Source organism: Elephas maximus, chromosome 2 (assembly GCF_024166365.1).
Source record: "Elephas maximus indicus isolate mEleMax1 chromosome 2, mEleMax1 primary haplotype, whole genome shotgun sequence".
In the NCBI taxonomy this organism is placed as follows: domain Eukaryota; kingdom Metazoa; phylum Chordata; class Mammalia; order Proboscidea; family Elephantidae; genus Elephas; species Elephas maximus.
Genome location: NC_064820.1, coordinates 79,999,993 through 80,017,640, shown reverse-complemented (window position 1 = coordinate 80,017,640; position 17,648 = coordinate 79,999,993). Strand labels below are relative to the sequence as shown.

Below are 17,648 nucleotides of genomic sequence, written 5' to 3'. Positions count from 1 at the left end.
ATTGTGGTTGATGAAGATATTTTATATGTTATCAGTCATTTTACATTTTTTCAGACTTGTTTTGTGACCTAATTTATGGTCCTGCAGAATGTTCCATTTGTGATGGAGATGAATGTGTATTGTGGTATTGTTAGGTAGAGAATTCTATATATATGTCTGTTATATTTAGTTGGTTCAAGTCCTCTGTTTCCTTATTGATCTCTGCGATGGTTAAGATTGTGTGTCAGCTTAGCTGGGTTATGATTCCCGGTGTTTATATGTGACCACTCCCAGATGGGATCTGCTGTGAGTAGCCAATCAGTTGAAAGGGATTTTCCTTGGTTGTGAGGCCTGCATCCAAATATAAGCAGACGTTCTGGCTTTTTGCTTTCTCTGGATCCCACGACTGCTTCCTCTTTGTCTGACCTTCAGGTCTTGGGACTTGAGCTACCAGTTTATCTGCCAATCTTGGGATTCGTCAGTCTTCACAGCCTCTGAATGGAGCCCTACTCTTCAACCTGCTGATCTTGGGTTCACCAGCCCCTGCAGCTACTTGAATCAGGAGAAGCCTTGTGGTCTTGCCTGCCAATCTTGGGTTTCATCAATATTCACAGCCTGTGAGCAAGAGCCCTGCTCTCCAACCTGCTGATTTGGGCTCACCAACCCCTGTGGCTATGTGAATCTGGAGAAGCCTCTATCCTAATCCATGGACTTGAGGCATTCCAGCCTCTACAATCACCTGAGCCGTTTCTTTGATATAAATCTCTCTCTGTATATCTATACGCTTTACTGGTTTGTTTGTCTAGAAAACCCAGACTAAGACCTTTGGTACTGAGAGTGGTTCTAAAACCAAAAAACCAAACCCACTGCTATTGAGTCGATTCCAGCTCATAGCAACCCTATAGGACAGAGTAGAACTGCACCATAGAGTTTCCAAGGAGCACCTGGCGGATTTGAACTGCTGACCTCTTGGTTAGCAGCCATAGCACTTAACTGCTACACCACCAGGGTTAGGGAAACAAAATTGTAAGGATGAGCTTTCTAAATTGGATCTCAAATCTGGATAGTCTTAAAGATGTGATGACTCAGCTTCCAGCAGTAAAGAGGACACTGCTAATCCGTGGCGTGAGGTAGTGATACAAACATTGCCACCGGTAGATCAAGTATTGGTGAAAAGCGAGGCTCTGGGTGAACATGCGTGATATTTCTACAGTTTCGTCAGAATGAGAAGTATAAGGAAGTTGGTTGGTTGAGCCTACTTTCACTAGACAAACCAGTAAAAGAAAGAAACGTGCTCAGTGCTTCAGAGTCAAAGCTCAAGTGCCACATAAATGACCTCAAAGCTTCCACTTTTGCCTTGAAAGAAAGCCTCATTTCTTGTAGTAACAGAGCTGATATTGCTGACCAAACCCAGTGTCTTATTCTAAGAGTGGCTGAATTACAACTTCAACTCAGCTACCAACCTCAAGAGGTGTCTGAAGTTAAAGCGAGGGCATTGAATTCAACTTTCAAGTCTTATTATTTAAGAAATACATTTCCTAATGCTATAGCTGCCATAGATGGTGATTACCTTGATGAACCTGGGCAAAGTAAATTAAAAACCTTCTGGGAAGGATTCACCATTCTAGATGCCATTAAGAACATTTGTGATTCGTGGGAGGAGATCAGATTCCAACCCTCATGGATGACTTTGAGGGGTTCAAGACTTCAATGGAGGAAGAAACTGCAGGTGTGGTAGAAGTAGCAAGAGAACTAGAATCAGAAGTGAAGCCTGAAGATGTGGTTGAATTGCTGTAATATCATGAAAAAACTTTAATGCGTCAGGAGTAGCTTCTTACAGATCAATGAAGAAAGTGTTTTTTGAGATGAAATATAGTCCTGGTGAAGATGCTGTGAACACTGTTGAAATGACAACAAAGGATTTAGATTATTACATAAACTTAGTTGACAAAGCGCGGCAGGGCTTGAGAGGGCTGACTCCAATTTTTACAGAAGTTCTGCTGTGGGTAAAATGTTGTCAAACAGCATTGTATGTTACAGAGAAATCTTTTGTGAAAGAAAGAGTTAATTTAAGTGGCAAACTTCACTGTTGTCTTCTTTTAAGAAGTTTTCACAGCCACCTTCAGCAAGCACCAACCTGCTCAGTGAGCAGCCATAAACATCAAGGCAAGACCCTCCACCAGCAAAATGATTACGACTCGCTAAAGGCAGAGATGATGGTTAGCGTTTTATAGCAATCAAGTATTTTTTAATTAAGGTATGTAGGGTTTTTTTTAGACATAATGCTACTGCACACTTAATAGACTACAGAACGGTGTAAACGTAAGTTTTATATACACTAGGAAACCAAAAAATTCCTAACTTATTTGATTGTGATATTTGCTTTTTTGGAGTGGTCTGGAACCGAACTTGCAATATCTCTAAGGTACTCCTATATTTTATGCTTAATGATCAGCCCATTTCATGTGCTAATGACTACTACTGTATTGGGCAGCTCAGGTTTAGAGTTTAAGCATTGAAAATTTGAGAAGTCAGAAGCTGTTCAGATCATAGTTCACCCTTAATTTGGTGAGAGGAAAAAATTGAAAGCAAAAGTTTTGCTTATTCGTTCTCAAAATTGAAGAGTCGAACTACCAAGAGGGTACGTCAGGTCTATATGTTAAATGTAATTAAGTTGAAATGAATAATGAATGCTTCTAATTTGTTTTCTTTTATATTTTCCTGTAAGATTTGCAAGTAAAGCTTAAAAAAAAAAAGGTAAACAAAATATTGGGGAAGATATTTTGAATTGATGAGTTATTCATACTAACCTTGTCTGGGACTCTGTTCCCAAGTTCTGCTCACTTAAACTGTTAACGCGTATTTATTAAGAAGTTTTTGTTACTTTAACCATCTTTTGTTTTAGGGTGGTGTGGGAAGGTTTCTGTGTCAAAGTGTTATTAAGATGAAACGAAATTTAGGATGCTTCGTTATTTCATGTGCCTCATTGCCAATTGAAGTTTACATCAATTGTAAGACACATTCTTATTTTAGAGATGTAAAAATGTGGAAAGAAAAGTTCTTATAATGGGTGAAATGAGATATTTGAGTAGAAATTTGAAGGAAGAAAAAGGAGTAAGCCATGTTCTTTAGAAGAAGAGGAAATAGCAGTTGAAAAGGCCCTTTGGGGCTGGTTTAAGGATCAATAAAGAGGCCAGTATGGCTGGCGCAGAGTAAACAAAGGGAGAGTAGTAGGAAAAGAAGGCATAGAGGTGGTGGAAGCCTGATTATGTAGAACCTTGTGGGTCAAGGGCTGAGTGAGATGGGAAGTTATTGGAGAGTTTTAAGCAGTGGAGTGATTTGATCCTTGTAACAGGATCACTTTGCCTGCTGGGTTAAGAATAGATTATAGAAGGCAGAGGTGGAGCAGGGAAATGCAATCAGGCAGTCATAGGCTATTGCAGATAATCCAGATGAGAGATGTTGGTGGAGTAGTGGTGGAGATTATGAGAAACCATTGGATTCTGGACTGAATTTGAAGTTAGAGTTGGCAGGAATTGTAGATTTGCTGATGGATTCCTTATGGGGTGTGAGAGAAACAAGGAATCAGATGATTCCAGGGTTAAGCAACAGGAAGGATGTAGTTGCCACTTCAGAAATATGGAAGCTTGCAAGGGGAGAAAGTTGGGGAGATAGATCAGTGTTCAATTTTGGATATGATGAGATGCCAATGAGGCATTCCAGAGAAGATGTCAGAGGATGCAATTGAATAAAAGTCTGGAAATCAGAAAGGACAGCCTGGTTGGGATTATAAATTATGTGTTTATGTGTATGCATGCATCACATAGTGTGTGTCTGAGTGTGGGTGCGCCTGTGTATATTTGTGAACTCATGTTTTGAACCTTGCATCATTAACTGTTCTGAATTTCTTTTTTTCCCTCTTTGCTAGTCTCTGATTTTAATACTAGAGGTTTATCTTACACGTCTGATGAACTTTGACTCCCTTTAAGAACAGAGTGTAAGGAGAGATTAAGCAGCTATTTTTCAGAGGACTATTTTAAGGGAAGAACGGAGTTGATTGTGTCTTTTTATGTACCATTTTTGCTTTTTAACGTTTTATTTTGAAATAATTTTACTTTACAGAAAAGTTAGAATATATGATTGCTGTAAACACCCAGATTCACCCCCCCCCCTTTTTTTTTTTTAACATTACATCGTTTCTTTTATCTTACACACATACACACCTTCTGGCTATGAGTCATTTGAGAGTAGACTGTGTATATCACTCTTTTCCCCTTAATACTTAAATGTGTAATTTGTAAGAGCAAGGATATTGTCTTGTTGTTGTTGCATGCAATCAAGTTCATGCCAACTTAAAGTGACCCTGTAGACAGAGTAGAACTGCCCTCAAAGGGTTTACAAACCTGAAATCTTTACAGGAGCAGATCGCCAGGCCTTTTCTTGTGCAGTGTGACTGGTGGGCTGAGCCCTTAACCATTGCACCACAAGGGCCCTTTGGTACTCTCTTACACCGTCGTAATAGTTACTGAATTCAAGATATTTTATACAATGCCTTTTTCTAATCTACAGTCCATATGAAATTTTATTAATTTTTCTAATGATATCCTTTATAGTACTTTTTTTTTTTGTCCTTTAGTACAAAATTCAATCCAGGACATATATTTACTTACCATGTATCTTTAGTCTCATTTAATCTGGAACAGTTCCTTAACCTTTCTTTGTTTGATATGGTGTTGATAGTTTCGAAAAATACAGGCCAGTTATTTTACTGAAGGAGCCCTGGTGGTGCAGTGGTTAAAGCACTCAGCTGCTAACCAGAAGGTCTGTGATTCAGACCCACCGGCCGCTCCGCAGGAGAGGGATGTTGCAGTCTGCTTCCGTAAAGATTTGCAGCCTTGGAAACCCTTTGGGGGCAGTTCTGCTCTGTCCTATAGGGTCGCTATGAGTCGGAATCAAGTCGTTGTCACTGGATTTGATTTGGGAATTTTTATTTTATTGAATGTTCTTCATTTGGTTGAACGAAGAAACATTTTGCTGTTTCTTCATGATTAGATTTAGGTTATGTATCATTGGTGGAATGCTACAGACTGACATTGTCTCCTTCTCAGGATATCACATTGGTGGCACAGATGTGTTTGCCCTCATTTGTGACTTTAATTTCAATCATCCAGTCAAGGGTCAAGGTGTTAACCAGTTTTTCTGCTGTATGGTTACTGTTTTTCTCCTTGAAACCAGAAAGCAATCTATGGAAGACATTTTAAGACCACTGAAAATCATGTTATCAACTTTTCCCTCTCAATTTTAGCAGCTATTTATGATTCTTGCCAGTACCTTTGAAGTATAATGGCTTGCAAATAATCGTTTTCCAACGTTACAGACTCCGTCCACATTTATTGGTCAGCATTCTGCTGTAAAAAAAATCCCTCTTTGTTAACAGGTGGACCTGTGGATTCCTGTTTTATTTAATGGGTTATAAGCCATTACTGCACTTATTTTGATGATCAAATTGTCTTAGATCTGGCTAATGGAAGCCAAGCCCCTTCAAGCCAGTTCCTTTGTTCTTTAGACATGCCTTCATGACTTTTTGTTTTGTTTTTTAAGTACTCCCTTATTTTCACGCTCAAAAATTTCTTCCAGGATCGTTTTGTACCTTCCTTGTTCCAGTCCTGGAATCACCCGTTTCTGTGAGGAGCCCTAGTTGTTTTGTTTAGGAATTAGTGTCGGACTGGGGTGGGGGTTTTATTGTTCAGTATAGACTTTGCTTTAATCTTTCTGTTTTAAGTATTTTACCCTGTTCCTTGATAGCCCTTCATTTAGGGGTCCCTCTAGTTCACCATATCCAAATAGAAAACTTCTAACTGCTAGAAAGGTTATGGGACTATTTTTAGGTATGGTATTTATCTAGGCAGACTAATTATTTCTTACTTTTAATCAATCCTTCAGGAACTGGAGCTGCCAACTCCTGGCTCTCATTTTTTCTGTAGTTCTTTGGCACAAATAAGATTACTGTTTAGCCTGTCCTTCCCCTGTCTTCCCCCACTGCACACTTTAGTTTCTGTCATCACCTGTGATTTATTAATTTGTTCATCTGCCTTCACCTTTTAAAATTTGATTGAAATCTCTTTTTTTGCTGTCTTCTTCTTACCCATTTTATTTGTCCTCTTTTAATGCCTTATCATTTAAGTAGGACTTGAAGAGTTAGTAGAGGTGAATATGTTTAGTCTACCATATTTTTCCACAAGTCCTACATATTTTTAAAAATAACCTTTTGTTATTTTATCATATATACATGTGATATATAGAAAATATAGATAAACAAAGTGAAGATAATTAGCTCTAAATTATACAACTCAGAGATAGTTACTATTAATCTTTGATGTAATTTTTTTAGCATATAACTCTCTTTATTAAAATAGCTGTATACTATTCCGTGGAGCCCCTGGGTGGCACAGACAGCTAAGCGCTTCATCATTTACAGAAAGGTTGGCAGTTTGAATCCATTCAGAGGCATCTTGGAAGAAAGGCCTGGAAACTTAACACCTGAATACAGTTCTCTGACACACACATGGGGTTGTCATGACTCAGAATCAAATTGACTCGATGGCATCTGGTTTTATACTATTCTGTGAAATAAGTATCCTATTATGAATTTTGGGGGGTTGATGTCTTATTCGACGTTTACTCTTATTGAACTCACCTTCTGTGGTTTTATCTGCTGTATACATCTTTATAGCCAGAAAATGGGACAGCAGTAAGGCAATCACAAACACTCAGAAATTTTTAGAAATAACTTAAGAGCTTTTAAGAGTATGCTAGGGCAAATTTTGTAGTATCTTAGTCCAGGTTGAATAAAGTCTTACGGAAGCACAACTGAGATTAGCAAACTTAACTAATTGTGTTATATGTTTTTAAAGAACTACTACTGCATCATATACAACTTTCAGCCAGCTCTCTGTTTTCAGCCCCAGCTGTACTCCTGACATAGAAGACCAGAGAAAGCTAATTTGGGAGTGGGAGTGGGGCAGGGGTGGGCAGTAAGCAGTGGCATAGTAAGACTAAGAGGAAAAAGTACTTAAGATTACTTGCAAAGAAGGTTTGCAGAAGAACCCTGTCTTTAAAAGAACTAGTTCACCGAATAAAAATACAGTAATTATTTAAAGGGGGAAAATAAAACAAGATTACAGAGCTGACAGTCTGTTCATAGTAGAGAAAAACAGTGATTTTTTGCATGATTATGATATGTGCAAAGGTCATTGTATATCCTGAGATATCATCTTTGTGGAAGTCAAGGATAAAGTTGTTTTTAGGGAATCTAAGTCATTTTTTTTTCTTTTAAGTCATAGGAAGGACTCAAAGTTTTGTTTATTTGGGGTACTTAGAACTAGATAGGGTGAGGCTGGATTTTTTTTATTTTACCATTTCAGGTTGCAAAGTATTTTCCCTGTGACTTTTGAATGTAATGTGTGCACTTACCCATAATGGCAACAGGACGAGGCATCCGTTTTGCCTCCAAGGAAGAGTATTATGCACAGACAAAACAATATCAAAGTGTTTTTCACTATCTTCATTGTCGTTTAAGGTAGGGAATACCCTAACCAGAGAATGTTTCACTCTTTCAGTGCTTAACTGGTTTTGATATATCCTACAAACTGTCATTGCCTAAAAGAACAAAGCTAAGCAATGAAGATATTTAGAGGGGAATATCCTAGTAATGGAGCCCTGATGGCACAGTGGTTAAGTGCTATAGCCGCTAACCAAAAGGTCTGCAGTTTGAATCCACCAGCTGCTCCTTGGAAACCCTACGGGCAGCTCTGCTCTGTCCTGTAAGGTCGCGGTGAGTCAGAATCAACTCGACAGCAAAGGGTTTGATTTTGATTTTGATATTCTAGTACAGAGTACAAAGCATTCAAGTACACAGGCCTTGAGGCAGGTATGTTTGAGGATGAGCAAGGAGGCTAGTACTGCTGGAGTGGAAGGGGAAGAGTAGTAGCAAAGAGATGTAGAGTTTTGTAATGGGAAGCCATTGAAGAGCTTTGAACAGGGGAGTGACACAAGTTGATTTTTATTTTGGCAATCATTGTGGCTGCTATGTTGAGGATAAACTATAGAAGGCAAGGGCAGAATCAGTAACTTATAGTTGGGAGACTGTTGCAATAATCCAGGTAAGAAATGAGAACAGGGTTGGGCAAACTGTTTTGTAAACAGCCAGATAGTAAATATTAGGTATTGCAAGCCATATAATCTCTATTGCAACTACTTAGCTTTGCTGTTGTAGCACAAACATAGCTCCAGACAATACATGATTGAATGAACATGGCTGTATTCTAATAAAATTTTATCTATGGACACTGAAATTTGAATTTTATGTGATTATGTGCCATGAAATATTCTTTTGATTTTCTAAAATGTAAAAACCATTCCTAGGCCTTAAAAAAACCTTAGGCCAAGCTAAAACAGGTGCCAGCCCCCCAGACTAGTGATAGTAATGATATGGTAAGAAGTAGTTAGATTCTAGGTATATTTCTGGAATAGACCTAGCAGAATTGGATATGAGATGTGAGAGGAAAAAAAGGAGTCAGTGTGTTTGGATAGGGAGACAGAGAAAATTTTTACCTCCTGGATATGTTCTCACTATAAAATTATAATGACTCCAGACAGTGTTATAAAGTGAAGGCAGCAGGTTGTGGAGGGAAGGGAGAGGAAACAAGTGGTAGTAGGGAAATTTTATGGCATTCTTTTAACTTTTAATTTTGACATAACTTCACACTTACAGAAAAGCTTCAGAAATTCTCGTATACCCTTCACATACACTTCACCACGTTTGCTTTAGCCCCCTCTGTCTTTTAAGACACACACACAACTTTTTTTGAACCATTTATACTTCTCTACCACGAAATACTTCAGCATATAACCTGTTGCTGTCGAGTTGATTCCAGCTCACTGTTACCCTGTGGGATGGAGTAGAACTGCCCCCATGGGGTTTCCCAGGCTGTAGTCTTTGCTGAAGCAGACTGACACATCTTTCTCGCTCAGAGTGGCTGGTGAGTTGGAGCCACCGCCTTTCTCTTAGCAGCTGAGTACTTAACCACTGTGCCACTAGGGCATGCCTTACTTCAGTGTATATTTCCTATGAACAAGGACATTCCTTTTTTGTGTGTATATAAATTCTTTGGCTTTTAGTGTGTTCACAGATATGTGCAACTATCACCAAAGTCAACTTTAAAACATTTTCATCATCTCAAAAAGAAACTGTGTACTCTTTAGCTATCACCTCTTTATAATCCCATGCCTCCCAATTCCTAGCAACCATTAATCTACTTTTTGTCTTTATGAATTTGCCTCTTCTGTATATTTCCTATAAATGGAATCATAATATGTGGTCTTTTATGACTGGCTTCTTGCACTTAGCGTAGTGTTTCCGAGTTCTGTCCTTTTCATGGCTGAATAATATCCATTGCGTGGATATACCATGTTTTGTTTATCCATTCACGTGTTGGTGGACATTTGGGTTCTTCCCACCTTGTGGCTGTTATGGATAATGCTGCTGTAAACATTGGTGTGCAAGTTTGTGCACGGACATGTGTTTTCCTTTCTTATGAACATGTGTATGGGCCTGGGATTGCTATGTTACGTGGTAACTCTATGTTTAACTGTTTGAGGGACCACCAGCCTGTTTTCCAAAGTGGCTGCGTTATTTTACAGTACCACTAGCAGCGTGTGAGGGTTCTCTCTCTCCTTATCCACACTTGTTGTTATCTGACTTTTTTTTATTATAGCCATCCTAATAGATGTGAAGCAGTATCTCATTGTGATTTTTATGGTGCTTTAGGTGAAAGTTTAAAGCTCAAGTTAGTTTCTCATTTAAAAACTTACACACATACTGTTTTGTGACATTGGTTGCAATCCCTACAATGTGACAGCACTCTCCCCCTTTCCACCCCAGGCTCCCTGTGTCTGTTCACCCAATTCATGTCCCTTCCTGCCTTCTTGTCTTCCTTTAGGACAGGAGTTGCCCATTTGGTCTCTTACATTTGATCGAACTAAGAAACATGTTCCTCACATGTGTTATTGTTTTATACGCCTGTGTTATCTTTCTGAAAAGTGGGCCTCAAGAGTGGTTTAAGTTTTGAGTTAGCAGAGCGTCCAGGGGCCCTAGTCTCGGGGGTTCCTCCATTCTCTGTCAGACCAGTAAGTCTGGTTAGTTGAATATATTTCTGAAAACAGTTGAATCATCCAGACAACATTAAGCAGGTTGTGGTGGTGGTTGTTCACTGCCATCTAGTTAGCCTCCAACTCGAGGCAACCCCATGTGTTGCTGAGTAGAACTGCTCTATGGAGTTTTCTTGTCTATAATCCTTACAGAAGCATTTCACCAGACCTTTCTTCCAAAGAGCCACTGCATGGGTTTGAACTGCTAATTTTTAGGTTAGTAGCCAATTGTAAACCATTTGCACCACACAGGCTCTTTGGGATATTTGTATTTTTTATTATTGAGTTAGAAGATTTCTGTATGTCTTCTAGTTACAAAACGCTTATCAGAGATGTTATTTGCAAATGTTTTTTTCCTGTTCTGTGGGTTGTCTTTTCATTTTCTTGATAGTATCATTTGAAGCAAAAATTTTAATCAAGTCCCACTAACTTATTTTTCCTTTTGTTGCTCATGCTTTTGATGTCATATATAAGAATCCATTGCCAATCCAAGATCATAAAGATTTACCCCTAGATTTTCTTATAAGAATTTTATAGTTTTAACTCTACATTTAGGTTTATGATCATTTTTCAGGTAATTTTTATTTATGGTGTGAGGTAAGGGTCCAAATTCATTCTTTTACATGTGACTATCCAGTTGTCCCAGTAGTTCAAAAAACTACTCTTTCCCCAGTGAACAGTCTTGTTTTTACCCTTGTCAAAACCCAGTTGACCATAAATAGACAGATGAGTTTATTTCTGTGCTCTCAATTCTATTCCACTGATGTGTCGTTCCTTAGACTAGTACCACACTGCCTTGATTACTGTTGCTTTGTAGTAACTTTTGAAATCAGGGAGTGTGAGTCTTAAAACTTAGTTCTTTTCCAAGATTCTTTTGGCTATTCTGGGCTGCTTGTAATTCCATATGAGTTTTAGGCCTGGCTTTTCAGTTTCTACAAAGAAGCTAGCTGGAATTCTGATGGGGGTTTGACATCTTGGGTAGTATAGCCATGCAGTCTTTTATGAGATTGAACAACAGATATTTATTTAGCACGTCAGCTCTTACTGGTACTTGGGATTCAGCAGTGAGCAAAATAGAATATTCTGGTCTTCACGGAGCTTACATTTTAGCGTAGAGAATAGACAGACAATAAATAAGTACATACTAAATATATGGTGACAGATAGTGATAGGTGCAGTGAAGAAGACAATATCAAAACTTCTGTTCTCCTCTTAAGTTTCAATAGAGTTTGGATACAGCTTTCTGAAGCCTAGTTTTAAAAATTGTAATCGAGAAGATACTGCCTGTTTAACTCACTGTTTAATATATGCACAACATCGAATGCCTTATACTGCCAGATCTAACTTCTTTTTTTAACCTTTGTTTACATTTTTGTGGAGTCCTGGTGGCACAGTGGTTAAGAGCTTGGCTGCTAACCAAAAGGTCAGCAGTTCAAATCTATCAGCCACTCCTTGGAAATCCTATGGGACAGTACTACTCTGTCATATAGGGTTGCTGTGAGACAGAATAGATTCAGCAGCAACAGATTTGTTTCTTTGGTTTTGCATTTTCATGTTAAATAGTTAAATACTCATTGTAAATTGACTGAGACACAACTCTTAGGGAAGATTTTGCTATTGTAAAGCAAAATTACTGTAAAATAAGTTAGTGTGTGTGTGTGTATATATATCTAATATTTGAATTTTTCTGTTGTACCAGATATTGTACAAAATGCTTTCCACATTTCAACATATAAAATGTGTGTTATTATATTTAATCCTTTCAACAATCCAGTGAAATCAGTATTGCTTTTGCTTCCCACTTTCATAGATAAAGAATTGAGAATTTAATTCACTCGCCTAAGGCCCCAATAGACTATATATATCACCATCCTTGGATCTTTGACAGTCTGAAAATCAACATATAGCAGAAGTCTGTATAAAGGTACACACCAGCCTTTCCAGGATGAGCTTAATTAGTAATTGATAATTGTGAAAGAAAACCAGCCTACAGAGAGATAACAGGAAGCCACCCAAACTGAGAAACAGATATCTGAAAGGAAAGACATGGAAAGTGTAATTCTCAAGGGATGTGATAGTTCAGTGCTTTTCAAATTGTTTTGTGAAAATGTCTCAGGAACCATTTTGTGAGAGTATCAGAGTGATCTTGAGGGGCAAAGAAAATTGGTAGGGCTCTTCTTTCCTTCCAGCCCCCATCCCCATCAGTTTTTTGCTTTTTTTAAATTGTGATTTAGCTGAAAGTTTACAGACTAAAATAGTTTCTCATTAAACAGTTAATATACAAATTGTTTTGGGACGTTGGTTACCAACCTCCCGATGTGTCAACAGTCTCTTCTTCTCCACCCTGGGTTCCCTGTTTCCATTCGTTCAGTTTTCCTGTCCCTTCCTGCCTTCTTATCTTTGCTTTTGGGCTACAAAAAAAACCAAACCCATTCCCGTCGAGTTGATTCCGACTCATAGCAACCCTATAGGACAGAGTAGAACTGCCCCGTAGAGTTTCCAAGGAGCGCCTAGTGGATTCGAACTGCCGACCTTTTGGTTAGCAGCTGTAGCACTTAACCATTATGCCACCAGGATTTTCACTTTTGGGCTAGTGTCCCTATTAATCTCGTATACATGATTGACCTACGAAGCACGTCCCTCGCCTGTGTTATTGTTGGCCCTATAGACCTGTCTGGAAACCCTGGTGGCATAGTGGTTAAGAGTTCAGCTGCTAACCGAGAAGTCAGCAATTCGAATCTACCAGGCGCTCCTTAGAAATCCTATGGGGCAGTTCTACTCTGTCCTCTAGGGTCGCTGAGTCAGAATAGACTTGACGGCAACAGGGTATAGACCAGTCTAATCTTTGGCTGAAGGGTGAACCTCAGCAGTGACTTCAGCACTGAGTTAATAGCGTGTCCGGGGGCCATACTCTCGGGGCCCATCAGTTTTTTGTATATAAGGGTTAAAGTTAAGTGAGGTGTTTTTTTTTTTTGGTTGGGGGAGGGGGCAGGAGCTTATCACTTAAAATGAAAATTAGAAAAAACATTGCATTAAACTTGGTGTTACTAGCCACTAAAAGACTTCTTATTTTCATTTCATGCTGAAATTTTGGGAGCATCTTTTGATTTTTATGAATAGGAATGTATTTACTAGAATGTTGAAACATCTGATCATCATGGCAGTTATTCCTCAGTGTAAATCATTCATTTGACAGTATGGTGTGTTCATTGATGAATGCCTGAATCTCATGTAAGCATGTTGGTTTCGAGTTAGCTTTCCTGTTTCCAAGGGTCTGGCAAGATCTAGTTTCTCGACTTGCAAAGCATTGTTTTCATTTCCTAGACTGGGGGACTTCCCCAGTATCACAGCATCTATGTTAGGTTCTGAATATAACCAGGTGGCCTCTTTTAAGACCTCTGTTCTCATTGTGCCATCAGCTTGCACAAGTGATAATATTCTCATGTAGTCCTAATTAAAGGGAGTGAATCAAGCATTTAAAAAAAAACCAAACCCATTGCCATCGAGTCAATTCCAACTCCTAGCGACCCTACTCATAGGACAGAGTAGAACTGCCCCCATAGGGTTGAGTCAAGAATCTTGTTTTTGTTATTGTTAGGTGCTGTCAAGTCAGTTCCAACTCATAGCGACCCTATGTACAACAGAACAAAACAGTGCCTGGTCCTGGGCCATCCTCACAGTTGTTGTTATGCTTGAACCCATTGTTGCACCCACTGTGTCATTCCATCTCATTGAGGATCTTCCTCTTTTTTCGCCAGCCCTCTACTTTACCAAGCATGATGTCCTTTTCCAGGGACTGGTCCCTCCTATAACATGTCTGAAGTATGTGAGCTGTAGTCTTGCCTTCTTGTTTCTAAGGAGCATTCTAGCTGTACCTATTCCAGGACAGATTGGTTCACTCTTTTGGAAAGTCCATGGTATAGTCAGTATTCTTCACCAACACCATAATTAAAAGGTGTCAGTTCTTCTTTGGTCTTCCTTATTCATTTTCCAGATTTCGCATGCATATGAGGCGATTGAAAACACTATGGCTTGCTTGGGTCAGGTGCACCTTAGTCTTCAAGGTGCCATCTTTGCTTTTTAACACTTTAAAGAGTTTTTTTGCAGCACATTTGCCCAGTGCAATGCATCATTTGATTTCTTGACTGCTGCTCCCGTGGGGTTAATTGTAGATCCAGGTGAAATAAAATCCTGGACAGCTTCAATATTTTCTCCTTTTATCATGATGTTGCTTATTGGTCCAGTTGTGAGGACTTTTGTTTTCTTTACGTTGAGTTGTAATCCGTGCTGAAGGCTGTAGTCTTTGATCTTGATCAGTAAGTACTTCAAGTCATCTTCGCTTTCAGCAAGCAAGGTTGTATCATCTGCGTATCGCAGATCAAAAGGTAGTCATTCAAACAGCAAGTGGATACCGCATGGTTTAAAGTCAGGAAAGGTGTGCGTCAGAGTTGTATCCTTTCACCGTACTTATTCACTCTGTATCCTGAGCAAATAATTCAAAAAGCTGGACTATATGAAGAACAGGGCATCAGGATTGGAGGAAGACTCATTTACAACTTGCAATATGCAGATGTTACAACCTTGAGTTAAGCATAGTGAGACTAAATTTGGAGTTAATTCGGTATTCTTCAGATTGGATAAATACCTATTTTTACTGACTTTCATGATGTACAGCCAAGACTCTTTGACTTGATTTTCTGTAGGTTCTACTGTATTTTCTTGCCATTTTATTTTACTAAGCTATAATGAGTAAAATTGATAGCCAAATACTTAGAAAATATAGAATAGTTTAAAGAAGAAAACCAATTGTAATTCCAACATTAAAAGGCAACCACTTTTTAACATTTTCTTGAAGTTATTTTTGTTTTCAGTTAAATTTTTATTTTGAAATAATTATACATTCATAGGAACTTGCAAAAATAGAACACCAAACCAAAAAATCAAACCTGTTGCCATTGGGTGGATTCTGACCCATAGTGACCCTATAGGACAAAGTAGTACTGCCTGTGGGGTTTCCAAGGAGTAGCTGGTAGATTTGAACTGCTGACCTTTTGGTTAGCAGCCAAGCTCTTAACCTCTGTGCCACCAGGGCTCCAGATGTTTAAATGGACACCAAATACCATTCTCCATTCAATAAACAAATATTGCCGTTGAATACCAGTCACTATATTAGGGCCTGGAATATACTGGGGTGGATGAAAGTGAGTCCCTGTTCTCTTACACCTTACAGTCTAGTGGAGTAGACAGTCTTTAATCACTTACGCATGTATAGATACAAACTGAAGTATGTATTGAGGCAGCACCAGGATTGGGATCATGCTGTGTATATACTTTTGTAACCTCTTTATTATCTTCCCAGCCTTTGGAAACATTGTTTTTTTTGTTTGTTTTCTTTATGGTTCTATAATATTTCACTATGAAATCAACATTTAGCATGTTTTGAACTACTTTTTTCATCAGCGAAGGTCCAATCAGGGAGCCAGAAAACACTTTAGGTGTTTTCAGCGGAAAGTATTTAATATAGGAAATCATTAAACAGATGGGGAAGGGATGGAAACAAAAAAAGAAAAGAAAAGCATTGAGGTAACGCAAAGGTAGTAACTCTAAGGAACAGCTTCTATACCTTGGGCTAAAGGAGCAAAGGGAAAAGGTTGGGGTTATCAAAACCTCCCTTTCTGGAAGGAGAGCACCGCAGAGCTGGGACTCAGACCTCGAAGAGAAAGTGTTGCCAGGTTAGTGCTGGTGCCACAGGAGCTTGGGACAGGAGTCTCATGGAAATGGGGCTTAAACCTCTGACTTGAAGGGCCTTCCTGGCTAGTTAGTACCTCAGGAGTTCAGAGGAAGGAGTTCTGGGAATCTGAGGCTCAGACTTCCAAGGAAGGGGCACTCTGCTATTGTTATATCAAAAGACTGGAGAAAGTACCTTCGGCACCTGGGTCTCAGACATCTTGTTGTTATTGTTGTTAGGTGCTGTCACGTCAGTTCTGACTCATAGTAACCCTAACAGAACGAAACACTGCCAGGTCCTGTGCCATCCTCACAATCCTTGCTATGTTTGAGCCCATTTTTGCAGCCACCGTGTCAGTCCATCTTGTTGAGAATCTTCCTCTTTTTTGCTGACCCTCTACTTTACCCAGTCAAATGTCCTTCTCCAGGGACTGATCCCTCTGATAACGTGTCAAAAATACGTGAAATGAAGTCTCACCATCCTCACTTCTAGGGAGCATCCTGGCTGTACTTATTCCAAAACAAATTGGTTTGTTCTTCTGGCAGTCCATGGTATATTTATCATTCTTCACCAACACCATAATTCAAAGTTATTAATTCTTCTTCAGCCTTCCTTACTCATTGTCAAGCTTTTGCATGCATTTGAGGCAATTGAAAATACCATGACTTGGGTGAGACGCACCTTAGCACTCCAAGTGACATCTTTGCTTTTTAACAGTTGAAAGAGGTCTCTTGTAGCAGATTTGCCCAGTGCAATACATCATTTGATTTCTTGACTTCTGCTTCTGTGCATGTTTATTGTGGATCCAAATAAAATGAAATCCTTGACAATGTCAGTATTTTCTCCCCTTATCATGGTGTTGTTCATTGGTCCAGTTGTGAAGACTTCTGTTTACTCTATGTTGAGGTGTAATCTATACTAAAGGCTTTAGTCTTTGACCTTCATCAGTACATGCTTTAAGTCTTTGCTTTTAAAAAGTACGGTTATACCATCTGCATATTGCACGTTGTTACTGAGTCTTCCGCCAATTCTGATGCCATGTTCTTCTTATAGTCAAGCTTCTCGGATTATTTGCTCAGCATGCAGATTGAATAAGTATGGTGAAATGATATAACCCGGATGCACACCTTTCCTGATTTTAAACCACACAGTATCCCCTTGTTCTATTCAAATGACTGCCTCTTGATCTATGTACAGGTTCCGCATGAGCACAATTAAGTGTTCTGGAATTCCCATTCTTTGCAGTGTTACCCATAATTTGTTATCATCCACACAGTCAAATGCCTTTGCATAGTCAGGAAAACATCTTTCTGGTATTCTCTGCCTTCAGCTAAGACCAGTCTGACTTCAGCAACGATATCCCTTCTACGTCCCCTTCTGAATGCAGCTTGAATTTCTGGCAGGTCCCTTTCAATGTTTTGTTGAAACCATGTTTATCTTCAGCAAAATTTTACTTGCATGTGGTATTGATGGTATTGTTAGATAATTTCTGGATTCTTTTGGCTCACCTTTCTTTGAAATGGGCATGAAATGGATCTCTTTCAGTTGGTTGGCCAGGTAGCTGTCTTCCAAATTTCTTGGCGTAGACAAGCGAACGCTTCCAGGATTGCATCCATTTGTTGAAACATCTCAGTTGGTATTCTGTCAATTCCTGGAGCCTTCACTGATTTTTACTAATACATTCAGTGCAGATTGCTGCCTTTAATGCCCTCGGTACTTGATCATGTACTAC

At 39.1% G+C, this 17,648-nt stretch overlaps 1 protein-coding gene across 2 annotated transcripts in view; it reads left to right on the top strand.

Moving 5' to 3' along the window:
• The window catches only part of CERT1 (ceramide transporter 1), a 158,617-nt gene that overhangs the window by 52,877 nt on the left and 88,092 nt on the right, over positions 1 to 17,648 (top strand). The gene's annotated exons all lie outside the window — the stretch shown is intronic.